Source organism: Suricata suricatta, chromosome 11 (assembly GCF_006229205.1).
Source record: "Suricata suricatta isolate VVHF042 chromosome 11, meerkat_22Aug2017_6uvM2_HiC, whole genome shotgun sequence".
NCBI classification, from domain to species: domain Eukaryota; kingdom Metazoa; phylum Chordata; class Mammalia; order Carnivora; family Herpestidae; genus Suricata; species Suricata suricatta.
This window is the reverse complement of record NC_043710.1, coordinates 17,915,624-17,929,678: the sequence shown is the minus strand read 5'-3', so window position 1 is coordinate 17,929,678 and position 14,055 is coordinate 17,915,624. Positions and strand designations below refer to the sequence as shown.

Below are 14,055 nucleotides of genomic sequence, written 5' to 3'. Positions count from 1 at the left end.
GCCCGCGCCACCGTCGCCTCGCGCCAGCCGGTCCCCGGACACGCCGCCGCCGCCGCCGCCGCCGCCAGGAAGGCAGCCGGAGCGGAACAAGTTGCGAGCGCGCCTCTCCGCCCGGGGAAAGTTTCCCCCGCGGCCGCCGGCGGGAGTTGGTTGGGGTCCGGCTGCTGCTGCTGGAAGGTAGGGGGCTCCGCACCTCCGTGCCCTCCGTGCGCCCCGCTGCTGCGCCCCCAGGGACTTGGAGACCCCACGCGCGCTCCTCGGGCGACTGTTGGGCACGGTCCGGGGTCGGGAAGGAATTCGGGAGGGATCCCAGAACGGTCCGGGGGAAGCCCAGAAACCAAGTTCTACTTAAACTAGCCTGGGGAGGGGACAGGGGAGACGTGCTCACCCCGATCCCCGCCCCGGATCCCTGCCCGAATCCGCGGGCTCGAGGCTTCCTTCCGGACAGGTGCAGCCCCAGTCGGCGCTGGGCGCTTCGGATGGGTGAGTGGGGGAGCGCCAGGAGGATGGCCGGGGTGGGGTTGGCAGGTGTGATTAACAAGGTTGGGGTCTCAGCGGAGGCTGCGACCCGAGAGCTGGGGTGCGCGCCACGCCACTCGGTAGGAAGTCAGGTAGCGACTAGGGATTAGGAGCGAGGACCCGGGCGGGGAAGATTGTCCGGCCCAGCCGGGGCACGGAGCACGAGTCGCCTTTGGGGTCCCAACAGCGGGGTGGGGCGGGGGCGCCAAGCTTTCCTCCCGGGTCCCCCTAATCCCGTACGCGGTATGCGAGGTTTGGGGAAGCGAAGCACAGACTCCGTGGGTGCCCGGTGGGTCCGAGCCTCTGGCACATCCAGATTTAGGGGGTGTACTAGGAATCCTCCGGGAGGGTTGCTCGGCTCGGGTGGGCTCGCGCCAGCTTTGCATCCCCGCTGGATTGAGGTGAGGTGGCCCCCGCCAGGGGGAGCCATTCCCGACCCTTTCACCTACAGGAGGGCGAATTCTGGTTCCTGCTAGACAAACGCACCGAAATCCGGGACCTGGAGCCACAGAACCTCCAACACATGCGGGGGCCCGCGCCGAGGAGCGCCCGCGGCCCGGCCAGGCAGCGGGGCAGAGGCCCGAGCGTGAAGCTGGGGCGCACGGTGGATACTGGAAATCTCGGTAGTCAGGAGGTTCGTGATCTTGGGGATCACGCAGGGTGTATGGGTGAATAACATTCACTCCCAGAACAACACAAACGGGAGGAAACTTTACACTAACAGCGAATTGGTATAGAGAAAGAGACGAAGAGAGTGAACTTGTTGAGGTCTCTTTGGAGTCTGAAACCCATACTGCTGAATGCACCCTTTTTGTAAAAGTTAGACCTTTGTTTCCGGAATCTGGCCGGATCCCTACCTGGTGTGGGCTGCCTGAAGGTCTCACGCATCCTCACTGTGGGCGCAAGTGAGCCGGGTGGCGCCGCACTGGGGTGATGAGGGCCCCGTACAGATTTTAGCCGTCCAGGCCGAAGTGGGCATGTCCCAGCCATGGACGAGAGTCCCTCTCCCCTGAGTCTGGGCCTACAGGCTACGTTCTCTGGTCATTTCACAGCTGGTGGAAACCGGCTGGGTGTCCCGTGTTTTTTTTAAACCTCAGGGCGTTGTTGGGTCTGCGTATCTGTGCCCAGGCCTTGGGAAGCGAGAAAGCTGCTGGCATCTACCGCGAGCATCCTGTCTGTCATGTGTGGGGTGTTCGACATTGACGGGACCCTGGAGGGACTGTTGCTGTATCTTTCGCTCTAATTTCTTCTCTCCTGTCTGCACCCCGAGAACAAATGAGCAGATCAAAGAACTGGGGTGGCCTAATATTGGCCGTGGGAAGCATTCGTTTTTCTCTTGGTTAGAAATGTGTGCCCATTGGACAGCTGCCTCCCCCTCTCCTATCCCCAGAATCCCCTGCAAAGGTGACAGAGATGGGGTGGACCCCGAAAGACAGTTAGTTGAGGTTCTTGCTCTCCATATTGCCCACCAGATGTTCTTGCTGGATGTCACCAAAATGCTGTAGGACGGAGATACCATAAAGAAAGACCAGCGGAATTATTTTGAACAGACGGGGTGGGGGGAGGAGGCAGAGGAAAGGGTGGAGAGGCCCATGTCTCTGGATACGTCTTCAAGACATTCCACGGGGCCAGAAAACAAAAGGAATTTTTCATTTTGTTTTGTTTTTAGTGGCTCTTGTTTTTCTGCGGAAGAAGGCCTGCCCAGAGCGGCCTTGGCCTTGGGGCCCCCGACGGCCTGCAGCTCCAGTGTTGTCCCCCCTTTTTTCCATCCCCCACCCCCCACCCACCCCACCTGCCCTAAAGAGAAGAGGGACTTAAGACTCCAGGGCCACTGATGTTTGTGTTTGGATTTAGCATATCATGTGTGGACCCAGGGTAAACTCTGAGATCTCTGATTCAGCAAAATTTTAAGTCTTGGAAATCTGGTCCCCTTATCTCCCTGTCTCTAAATCCATTCAAACGCTGCCTCTCGGGACCTCTTTACCCAACCCGAGGCTCAAATGGCAGTCTGTCGGGGCACTTTCTAGAAGCAGAAGTTCATCTGGAGTAGGAGGTAGAATATTCTGGGTCATTTAGGAAGTAAGTGGTCCTTGCACCTTTAAGAAAATTCCATGTCAGCCTGGAAAGAGCTACTGAGTTACTGAATGAAGTTTTAATGGTCTGGGGGTGGGCTGGAACACGGAGTGCTGGGAAGGGACAGGTGGGGAAGGGGGTGTTGAGGCAAGGGATGCTGGCAGGGATCTGGGGGAGGGGGTAAGGAAGGGAGGAAGCAGCGAGGTTTGGGATCTCGGTGGGGCTGCTCTGAAATCCAACTTTTCTGGATCATCAGTGCAACTTTGGGCATTCCCTCTCGAACGTGCGTTCCCAGTCTGGAAAATTCACGTGTGGACCCAGGGGACTCTGGGCTGACTTGCAGTTTAAAGGCAGGAGGGTATTACTTTTTAGGGCAGCCTCCTGCCCTGCCCCCAGTCCAGTGGAGGACATCTCCCCTGCTGTCTTGCCCCAGCCCACCGTTCCCCTGCACACCATAACGAACCAGTTCCCATCCTTCATCAGATCGCTGTTTTTGCACAGAGAAGGCAATGTCAGTGACCTGTGCCCGCTGGGAGCCCCGAGTCTGTCCGGGAGCTCACGTGTTGCCATTCTCCGGATGCTTGTCCAGCCCTCTCTCCCTGTCTCTGAGAAGAGCACGTGTTGGTGGCTGGGCTGCCCCTTTTAGGGACCCCTCCTTCCAAAGCGCTTGCTCTTCTGGCCTATTTCGTGAGTCGAGAGAAGGAAAATCAGGAACATTTGTTCGTGCTCAGCTGGTACACAGCGAAGGGAGGGGGCCTTGGAAACCAGCACCCTGGGCCCCCGGAGCAGATGATCGGTCGATCGGGTATTTCTGCAACCTGATCCCATCGAGCAAACCTGGCAGCTTGGGCTCCTCCTGCTGCACGAGCTGGCATCTTGGACCCGAATCGCGCTTCGATCTGGCGGGGGCGTGCAGATAATGAAAGTCTTTCGAAAACGAGAGAAAGGGACGGTGAGCCCCGATGTGCACAGCCTGGCGAAGTAGGTCTTTCCTTTCTGCACGTATCTTAAGGTCAGCCCTCGCCCCTCGTCTGCACCCAAGGCTGCTCGTTTAATTAGTGAACTGAACAACTCAGAGACGGGCAAAGAACATGTTCACTGGTTGTGTTCATACAGGTACGTCCCAGGAGGCGACAGGGTGGTATGGGAAGGTCACTGACCCTTAAATAAGGAGACTCCTGTTGGAGCCCTGATTCTATTGTAAATGGGGCTGTGTGACCTCAGTGAGTCACTGCCCCTCTCTGAGCCTGTTTTGCTGTTTCTTCAGAGGTAGCCTTGGGTGGTGGTTGGGCTGCTCAGGTTTGAATGTTGGCTTTCCCCGACTGATTAAGTGTGTGACCTCAGGCCATTCAACCTTTGGTGCCTCAGTTTCCTGCTCTGCAAAATGGGGCTAATAATACCTCATCAGATTATTGTGACAAGTCCATGAGACAAAGCATGCAGAGCACTTGGACAGTACCCTGCATGGGGTCACAGCTCAACAAATGTTCACTGTCATCACTGTCTTTACGTGAAATGGGAGGGGTCCATTTTGGTTCTTTCCAGCTCTGATAGTCTGTGACTTGCTGTGTGTGTGTGTGTGTGTGTGTGTGTGTGTGTGCGCGCGCGCGCATGCTTTGGGACTGGAAGGCAAGGGTGAATAAAATCAATCACTTCTCCCCTCCCTTCCTTCCCCTCCCCCATTGAGGGACCCCTGAGTTAAAATCTTGTGAGTGTTCTCATGATCGCTCCATCCCCATGGCAAGAAGCCCGGTCTGACGTCACTGAAAATATCCTTGTTTCTGGCACTTGAGGGATGATATTTCATCAGCGAGTATTTGCCCATCCTTCCCCTTCCCTCGTTTCCCGCCCTGAACCATAGTATGAAGACCATATGTGCAGATAATGAGTTTAAGCTGATAAACAACTCCCAGATTCACCCAAATAAAAGGCCGTCTTGCTAGGAGACACTTTTGAATTTAAAATAACTAATCTAGCATCTCTACTATGTTGCCTTACGTCTGGCTGACCCTGTTTCCCTCTTTGCATTCTGCCCCTTGGTCTGCTGTGGCCACATGGGCCGGGCCGGATGTGCATCCCGGGCTGCTCCCTCACCCCCTCCAGCAAGGCTGGTGCCCTGAGCCACCCCAGGGAGGGTCTTCGCGGTGGCACACATTTTGCGAGTGCTCACCACTGGCCGCGAGCTAGACAACGCTTCGTCTCACCTGCACCCATGAGGCTGATTCAGATAGTGTCCCCATTTCACAGATTACAAAGCAAGACTCAGACAAATCGTGGTGGTGTCGGGATTTGAACCTACGTTGATCTGATTGCCCATCCAGTGCTCCAAACTGCTGTGTGAGACTTCCTCTTGTATCAGAACCTCCTGTGAGCTCCAAAACCCCAGAAGAGACACCTTGGAGATGGCATCAGGCCCTGTCCTCCCTGCCTTTGCCTGTCTCCCAGGCTCAGTGCCTTAGGAGATCCCTCTTTTCATCCTACAAGCGTTTCCCAGCCAATCTAGGCACAGGGAGGCAGAGGAGTTTGGGGGGACAACTGCTGCTTCCAAGAGGGTAATGACCTTATGAAGCAGCAAAAGGGTGTCCTGGAAGAGGATGCGTGTTGGGGTCACGGATGTGAATTTGAACCTTGTTTCTGACACTTCCTGGCTGTATGGCTTTGCTCTCCTTCTCTGTGAAGAGTAGCAGAGTAGCGACAATTAACACCATTAAGCTAAGTATCAGCGGCTACGGCATAGATACAACAGGACTCAGTGGCTCCACCTGCAGGTGTAATTCCTGCTCACGTGACTTGTCCGCAGGGATCTCCACTCCACGTGGTTACTCAGGCACCCAGGTAGATAGTAACTCCGCTGTCTTACTAGCTGCACCTTCTGGAATCTATGGCATCCGTAGTTACACCCAACAGCCTCAGCCATGTCACTTCGGCTCCAGTGCATTGGCCAGAACCGTCACGTGGCCCCAAACCAGCTGCAAGGGAGAATGCCAGCAGGTGTATGCATGTTTGCTGAGCGCTCCCTTCTCGGGATTTAGTTTGTCCTCCCTCCCTCCCACAGGCCTGGAGGGGGTGCTGGGTGTTCAGTCCGGACTCAGGAAACATGCACCTAGATGGGTTGTAACCAGAATCTCTGCCTGAGGAGGCGAGGGGGTGGGCATGAGCAGATAGCTTCCTGCTCTGGAGTTTATCCAGAGGAGCCCCGTTGGGTTGGGGGTCAGCTGATGTGGCTGAGGGTTCAGATATGAAGCCTATCCCTGTGCGATGAAGGCAGAGGAATCAACACCCGTCAAAGTTTCAGAGTACAGCTTCTGAGCATGGGTTCAAATCCCGATTCAGCCACATGCCGTGGCCTACAGCAAAGTACTTGACTTCTCTGTGCCTCCATTTTACCTCATAGAGTTTTACAAAGATGAGACTAAAATGAATAAATGTGTCTCCTAGGACGGAATGTGACGCTTCAGAAGTATTCAGTGAATGTTAGAATGGTTCTTATTATTTCATCATCGGTTTCCACTTGGGTAACAAAGACAGAGGCCCCACAGGGTGCTGCTCGGTGCCTGGGCTTGAATGGGCGCTCGGTCTGTGCCTGCTGAATGAATGAATGATCTCACCCTTCCTTGCTGTGCACAGAGGCCTCCAGGCATACGCTCCCCATTTGTGGGAGCACTGGGGATACCCCGAGAACAAACTCAGTAAAAGGCCTTGGCTGCCAAGAGAAACTCAGGAAGACACGTATCTGGGAGCGGGGGCAGCACAGCCCTCCTCATGGGGCCAAGCACAAGTGAAGGCTTGGAGCCTGGGGAGAGGCTGAGGAAGGGGGAGCCTGGAAGGCTGTGGTCACCCCAGGCTGTGGTGGCCTGGTGGGGAGTGTTCCCATGGCCAGCAGAGACACTGCCCCACTTCCCATTCTCCCACCGCCCCCACTGAGCTAGTCCTCCTGGAGTCAACTTTACTTCCAGCGTGGGTCTCGAACTCACGACCCCGAGATCAGGAGTCAAATGTTCTACCAACTGAGCCAGCCAGGCACCCCTCCTTTGAGATTTTTGCCTGACAGGTGCACCTCTCTCGAGGCAGCCGGATCTATGAAGATGCGCACTGGATCAGAGGGCCCTCGTTCAATTTGCAGACAAATGAGCTCTCAGATTCCCATCGTTCTCCACCGCCTTAAAAATAAAACTCAATTTACGGAAGCCCGACTTCCACACTTTGTTAGGAAGAACATCTGTTGTGTAATGTGATCACGTTAGCCACCTTGCTCGTGACCCTCCAGTGGATTCTCAATTGTGTTCAAAGGCTTTCCCACAGCCCCAGCCCCCTCCGCACCCCAGCCCACCTGCCACATCGCTTCCTTTCCTTGAGCTCATTTGCACAGGCCTGCTGTCCCTGCACTGCCCCCACCCTGCAATGCCTTTTCTTCCGTTTGGCTACCAGACTCCTCTGCATCCTTGGGAACCCAGGCCCTGTATCACCTCCTCCAGAAAGCCCTCCTTGACTCCTGCGTGGACCAAGCTCTCTTCCTGTTGCCTCTGGCTGCTCATCTAGTCCCTCCTTAGCAGAGTTCCGGCACACTTGGCCAATTGTCAACTTGTCTGTGTGGCTCTTTAATGTCTGCCTCCCCTACTCTAATGTGGATCCCAGAGGGCAGGGACCCCCCCCCGCCTCTGCCATTGCTCAACGCTGCATCCCAGACACCTGGCCCAGGCCTGGGAACCTGGCAGGTGCCGGAGTTGGGGGAGGGGGGTGCCTCCCTCCATTTTCTCCTCTGCAAGTCAGTCCTTTTCAGGTTGTTTTGCAGGATGGGCACAGCTAACGTGTATTGATCACGTGCAGTGTGCAGGCGCTCACAAGTCTGGTCTCATCCAACAGAATAATGGTTTACGGTCCCAGCTCTAGCATTTACTAACTCTGCAGCCTCGGGGCACATTACTCAGCCTCTCTGTGCCTCATTTTCTCATCCATAAAGTGGGACTAAAAATAACACCTAATTTATTGAGTTGTGAGGACTAAACAAATTGATTCATGTCAAACTTATTTTCTTGGTTTTGGAGGCTAGAAGTTCATGACCAAGGTTTGATTAGTTCTGAAGTTCCTCTCCTCGGCTTGCAGATGACGGGCTTCTTGTATCCTTACACGGCCTTCCTCTGCACATGCACACCTGCCGTCTCCTGGGCGTCCAGCTCTCCCCTTCTCCTAAGCGCACTAGTCAGATTGGATTAGGATCTACCGTAACAGCCGTAGTTTTACTTCCTTACCATTTTAAAGACCGTTTTCTCCAAATACAATCACATTCAGAGGTACTGGAGTTTAGGGTCTGTACATATGAATTTGGGGGGAACACAGTTTCGCCTCTAATACCTTTTAATTCAGTACTATGATTGTCCCCATTTTTGTGGCCGAGGAAACTGGGGCACAGAGAGGTTAAGTCACTTGCCCAAGGTCACACAGCTGGTAAGCAGAGGTATAGAGCAAACCCAGTTGGTCTGAACTGCAAATCTGCTCTCAAGTGTTAGTTGGTCTGCTTCCTCTGCTGTGGGACACCAGGGTCTTCCCTGTTGGAACCAGCTTGTGTCTCAACAACCAGAGTGGGGAGCAAATCAGGATTCAGGGGGCTCAGAGGCCTCTCACATGGCCCTTGGTGCCCTGCTAACCCCAATCCCTCATTCAGTGGCTGCTGCCAAACAGATGAGGGGATCGATCTGGACATTTCCTCCTGCACCTGGGCTGAGAGGGAGGCCAAGGCCACAGTGGGGTGGGAAGGAAGTGAGAAAGTCTCAGGAAGTGAGGGGGATGATCAGTTCCAGGGTTTTCTCTCCTCCAAAGCTCATTTATTTGATTTTCTAGGAGTTCTCAGAAGGTCTTTGAAAATAGTCATGTTTTACTGGTAAAAGACTGGGAAAAGATAATCAGAGTAAACATAAGGAGACAATAAAAGTATAGTCAATGGAAATCAACTCTCAGGCTTAACCCAGCCTCCTCACCCAGGGACAACCAAAGTCACCAGCCTCTTGCCGCTCTTGAACGGTCCTCGAGGTAAATGAGCACATCTGTGTCCACGGCCCCCTTCGTTTTATGGTCCCCGTGGCGTTCTGTCCCTGATGCTCTGTGTCCTGCATGTTTTCACTTGCTCTGTGTTATTGCATACTCTTCTGCCTTGTTTTAGCTGGTGTCTCTAAAGCAGACCGTGAACAAAGACTTGGGTGCCGTTTGCTTATGTGTGTATGAAATTGGTCCTGGAAAGGTGAGGGGCAGGGGGGGAAGGAGCCAATACAAGGTGTACCAACTAGCCTACTGCTGCGGGCACCTGGGGACCCTGCCAGTGACTGTGGGGAGCACTCTCAGAATCAGCCCAGCGAATGGTCACCAACTTCTCTTCTCTCATTGGTTGAGCGTTCTTCCTAGAACATCTGCTTCTGGATACTTCCAGCCTGCCTTCAAGCCACGAGAGTGAAGGGGGTACTTGCAGAGGGCCACCAGAGTGAACAGAACTGTCCCCTGAAGCTGAGGAGAGTCTCCAGGCTGGACCTTGGGGAGATGGGAGAGGCAGAGCTCTCTTTGAGATGGATGTCTCGTATTCCACGGCATGGGCTGCCATGATGTTTTTGCCTAGTTCCCCGCTGAAGAATGGCTCAATGCTGCATCCCAGATACCAGGCCCAGGCCTGGGAACCTGGCAGGTGCCGGGGGGTGCTTCCCTCCATTTTCTCCTCTGCAAGTCAGTCTCTTCCAAGTTGTTTTGGATGACGGTCACAGCTAACGTGTATTGATCACATGCAGTGTGCAGGCACTTACAAGTCTGATCTCATCCAATAGAATAATAGCTTGCAGTCCCGTCCCAGCTCCAGCACTTACTAACTCCGCAGCCTCGGGGCACATTACTCAGCCTCTCTGTGTCCTCCCTCCTCTTTTCCTGACACCCTACCAAGCAGACAGTCTGTGGAGAATACCTGGCATGTGGCCAGCTGGGGCAATGGCTGTCTTCTCTCTCCCATGGCTCCTCTCTGGCCTCTTTCTGCCCCCTGTTCACCCCCACTTGGTCCCCACAGATGTCATCGCGACCCTTTCATCTTATGGGGTCGAGGAGGCCAGGCTAGGTGGGGTCTGTGGATAGCCCTGCACTCTTTGGATAGGACCTGGAGGGGAGAGGCCAGCAGGTCATGACAGGGTGCTGGCCACCTTCCCCCAGGGTTGGATGAGGCCATCCGTGGCAGATCAAAGGGCTTTTTGTTGTTGTTTTATTTTCTTTTCCAGTGGCTTCTTGCTGGGGAAATGGGCTGAGGAGCCAAGCCAAACATAGTGACCTCTAAGGCTGCTGCCTGTTGGCTCTTCCGGGGGCTGGAAGAGCTGGACAAATCACTGTTGAGGGGCTAGAGCTGGGCCACAGGTGGAACGGCCCAAGGCTCTTCCCTGCTCACGGGGATGGGGGGCAAGTTCCGCATCTGATGCATCTCAGGAGATGCATGGCCACGGAACCGACATGCAGGATCTGGGCACCAGGAACGTGGACCGAGGCCCACCCGACCCCGCCCCCTTCCCCAACTGGAGACCAGGAGAGCACTGGACCAGAAGTCCAGAGTCAGAGCCCAGGGTCTAGTCCTACTCTGGCTCTGACTAGCTCTCCTCTCGCCATGGACCTCTGACGTCTCATCCACATTCTGGGGAGTGGGTGCATCTTTTTTTCTGTGGCTCCTCCCGAATCTACATACCCCCCCCCCCCAGAGTCCTCAGCGGGGGGAATATGACCAAAAAGCCTGGAATCCCCTGGAGAAAAGCACTCAGGAAGCCAAGGCGTGGTTGTTGATGGAAGGGGGGTGTTGTTTAAATAAATTAAGCGCGCAAGACGAAAATCCATCAGCGTTATTTTCAATAGCTGGGATGAAATGCATAACATTTCCTTCCCTTCATTTGATAATTTTTCCTTCTCAAAGCAGTTGGAAGAAAGAAAGTGTCTGATGATTTGCTAAACAATGAGCGCAAATAAAAATACACTTTAAAAAAAGCGGTTGCTATGTAATTCAATTGAAATAATGGGCAATTTTTGTTTCGAAATAGCCCAACCACTCACAAAGGTCTCCTCACACCTATTTGAGAGGTACATGTGTGTGCAAAGAGAAAAAGAGCGCACCGACAGAATGTCTTTGACAAAACAATAATAATGCTAAAGATATATTGGAGGGTGTGTGCCTGAGTTCTTGCACGTCTTCTGGGTCTAACGGTACTGGATGAAAATTACCCACCGTTTGGGAAGGGATAGTTCCAAAGGCAGCCAGCGCGTCCACATGGCGTTTGAACGGGAGCTGTGTGTAAGCGAGTGGGTATTCTGGCTTCTGGGTCCCATAGATGTGAGTTCAAATCCTAATTCTCAGCAACTATGTGATCTTTGGCAAGTTTTTGTTTGTTTGCTTTTTGGCTTTTGGGGTTTTTTTGTTTTTGGTTTTATTTATTTTATATTTTTATTCTAACTGAGCCTCTGTTTTTTCATCTGCAAAACAAGGACAGCACGGGCCGGATCAGGTGCCTCGCCTGGTCCCAGGTGTGGGGCGACCTGCCAGGCGGGGTCTTCTTCCGTTCTCTTTTCTCTCCAGATGCACAGCAGAATTTTTCCAAGTATGCACACCTCAAACGATCTCATCTGATGCCCAGCAATCCCACTGGGATTTTTCACCCCCATTGTATGCAGAAGTACAGAGATTATGGAATTCTCTAGATTGCTCAGTGGGTGGAAGAGATATGAAAGACGGGAGGGTTTGTCTGAACCTGTCTCCAAGGCCCTGCCTTTCCCATGGGAAGGGGGGTGGGTGTTGCTGTGAGGTCTGTAGATGGCAGAAAATAGGCGTCCCCTCCTTCCTTCTGTCTTTTCTTGTGTGTACACTAGAATTTTACTGAAGATTTGAGTCTGAGGGTAGGTCACCACTCAGGCATTTCTACACAACTGAGACTCTTCTGGTCTTTTTTTGTTTTGTTTTTTTTTTTTACATTTATTTATTTTTCAGAGACAGAGAGAGACTAAGCACAAATAGGAGAGGGACAGAGAGAGAGGGAGACACAGAATCCAAAGCAGGCTCCAGACTCTGAGCTAGCTGTCAGGACAGAGCCCGAAAGGGGGCTCGAACCCACATACAGGAGATCATGATCTGAGTGGAAGTCAGATGCTCAACTGACTGAGGTGTCCCCCCCTCTTTTTTGAGTTTATTTATTTATTTTGAGAGAGAAAGCACAACAGGGGAGAGGCAGAGAGAGAGAGAATCCTCGGTAGTCTCCATGCTGTCAGTGCAGAGCCCGATATGAGACATGGACCCAGGAACTGTGATATGACCGGAGCTGAAATCAAAAGTCGGATGCTTAACCGGCTGAGCCACCCAGGCGCCCCTCTTCTGGGTCTTTAAGCCCCGACTATACCCACCACAAGGAACTCTCTGGCTGGGGCTGGGTCCTCTTGCCTAGCTAGTCCTTCCTCTCCCAAGCTCCTCCCCAGGCTCAGGACCCCTCTTTTCTCTCCTTCTGGGGACACAGGGTTCTTCTTTTCCGGCCACACCCGGAGGACCCTGCCCCCTGTGCAGGTGACTCAGGGGTCGTACCCCTGCCTCCAGAGAGTGCGGAAGGAAACAGCCTCTCCAGTGCCCAGCTTAGCCTCCTTGCCTGCTGTCAAACCCTCTCAGAGGCCCTTCCTTGCTGGCCCTGGACATCCTGCCCTCCCAACCTAAGGCTGCCTCATTCCTAGGAACCGACCTAGGCCTTGATCCAGAAAACGCTCCTTTGAAGACCTTGTTCTGTAGGGAGGACAGGTCATCTTAGCTCACACCTGTCTTCTTTGTCCCTCCTGTCAGTCAGCAGGAGGCTATGAACAGAAGCAGCACTCCCTCCCTCCCCCGCACCAACCCCAAATGAATTCAGGAGCCGATGATGAGTGTGTGCATACGTACATGCATATGCGTACATATATATGCACATACATGAAGATGCATGTGCTTGCATGGCTTCTGCAGGGCCTGTACCTGTGCCTTACGGCATCACCAAGGGCTGAATGACTGTCTCTTTGGGCTGAGGAGACACAGGGTTGGGGCAAGGCCTGTCCCCACCACTTCGGTTAGTAATGGGAAGAGCCCTTGCGGAGCAGTGTTTGGGCTGGGGGCCTGGAGTCCAGCCATCCCGGGTGGATCCTGGCCCTGCCACTTCCTGGTGTGTGAAGAATCAGGCTAGTTGAGTCCAATTCTTTCCTATTCCTTCCGTGGAACTGAGGTAACATCGGTGAGGTTGGCAGGAGGCCGAAGTAAGGCAATGTGCATGCGCAGTGCTGAGCACCTCCCCATGAGCCAGGTGCGTGCCTGCAGCACAGCCAGTCCCCCGAAGTTCGGGGAGCTGTGAACTAGACCGCCAGGGAAGGTGCTGGCAGAAGATGAGGGGCGGGGGGTGCGGTGTCCTGCCTTCACTTTCCAGACGTGGATGGGGCACGGGGTGCCCCCCTCCGCCGCCGCCCCCCGCCGAAGCCCCAAATAAATCTCCATAGAAGGTAAAGACTAGAGATGCAGACAAAGCGGTTCCCGAGGGAGGACCCAGTTTCAGGCACATTTTGCTAAAAATGGCCTCAAAGGACAGATTTGCAGACATTAAGGAACGTTTTGAATGTTTGAGCCCCAACCGCCTCGCCCTTTGTTTTGAATGTTCTCGTGAGCGATGGGGGAGGAACAGGAAGGAGCCATGTGGCCTCCTTGAGGGGAGAAGATGAGATTGCTTGGTTCTCGTTTGCAGCCAAAGGCGCTGGGAGTTTTTCTGCAAATGTTAATAAAGACGAAAGCAGTCAGACAGCAGAGGCCTCCTGGGCCGCGTGGAAGCCCCGCCCCAGGTTTGTGTATTATCGCGTTGGAAAAAAGGGCAATTCTCGGCGAGGTCAGACCAGCAATCTCAGCAGCATTAGGGGAAATCTCTTTCTTAGAGCCCAGAGACCAGCAGGAGAACAACGCCTGGCCTGCTCTTGGCCTCGGCCCCTCGCCTGTGTGCTGAGATCCCCGCCCCCCCCCCCCAAGCCAGCGGCCTGGGCCCTGGGCGCTGTCCCCACTGTTTACTGCTTAGCGGGTAAGAAGCAAAACAGATGTGATTGGTTTGAGCTGAAAAAGGTTACCGTCTTGTTTCTGCCTTTTCTGGTGGTTACTAATTGTTTGCGGAAGGCCCCCTGGAGCAGAGAGAAAGAGCCCCCAGTTAGATATGGGGAGGTGGTTCAAGTTCTAGCTTTGGCAGGGCAGCCTTGCTGTGTGACCTTGGGTAAGGCACTAGGCCTCTCTGGGCTTGTTTGCCATCTCTAAAACCCAGAGCGAAAACCAAAACCAACCAAGCAAAAAACACACTGGTGCAGAGACAAATTATTTTCACATATAGCTTAGCAGGGTTAGTGTGGGAATCCTAGAGAACGAGGCCAGGCTTGGGCTTTGTCCTTTCTCTACTCCCCTATAACCATCCTAAGTTGTAAAAAGGC

The 14,055-nt window shown here is 53.9% G+C and overlaps 1 protein-coding gene across 2 annotated transcripts in view; it reads left to right on the top strand.

Moving 5' to 3' along the window:
* Positions 1-47: 47 nt before the first annotated feature.
* The window catches only part of TSPAN18 (tetraspanin 18), a 166,948-nt gene continuing 152,940 nt past the window's right edge, over positions 48-14,055 (top strand). For both annotated transcript variants that reach the window (XM_029956802.1, XM_029956803.1), the window contains exon 1: positions 48-177. The gene's annotated coding sequence lies outside the window, so the exon portion shown is untranslated. The remainder of the gene's footprint in view (positions 178-14,055) is intronic.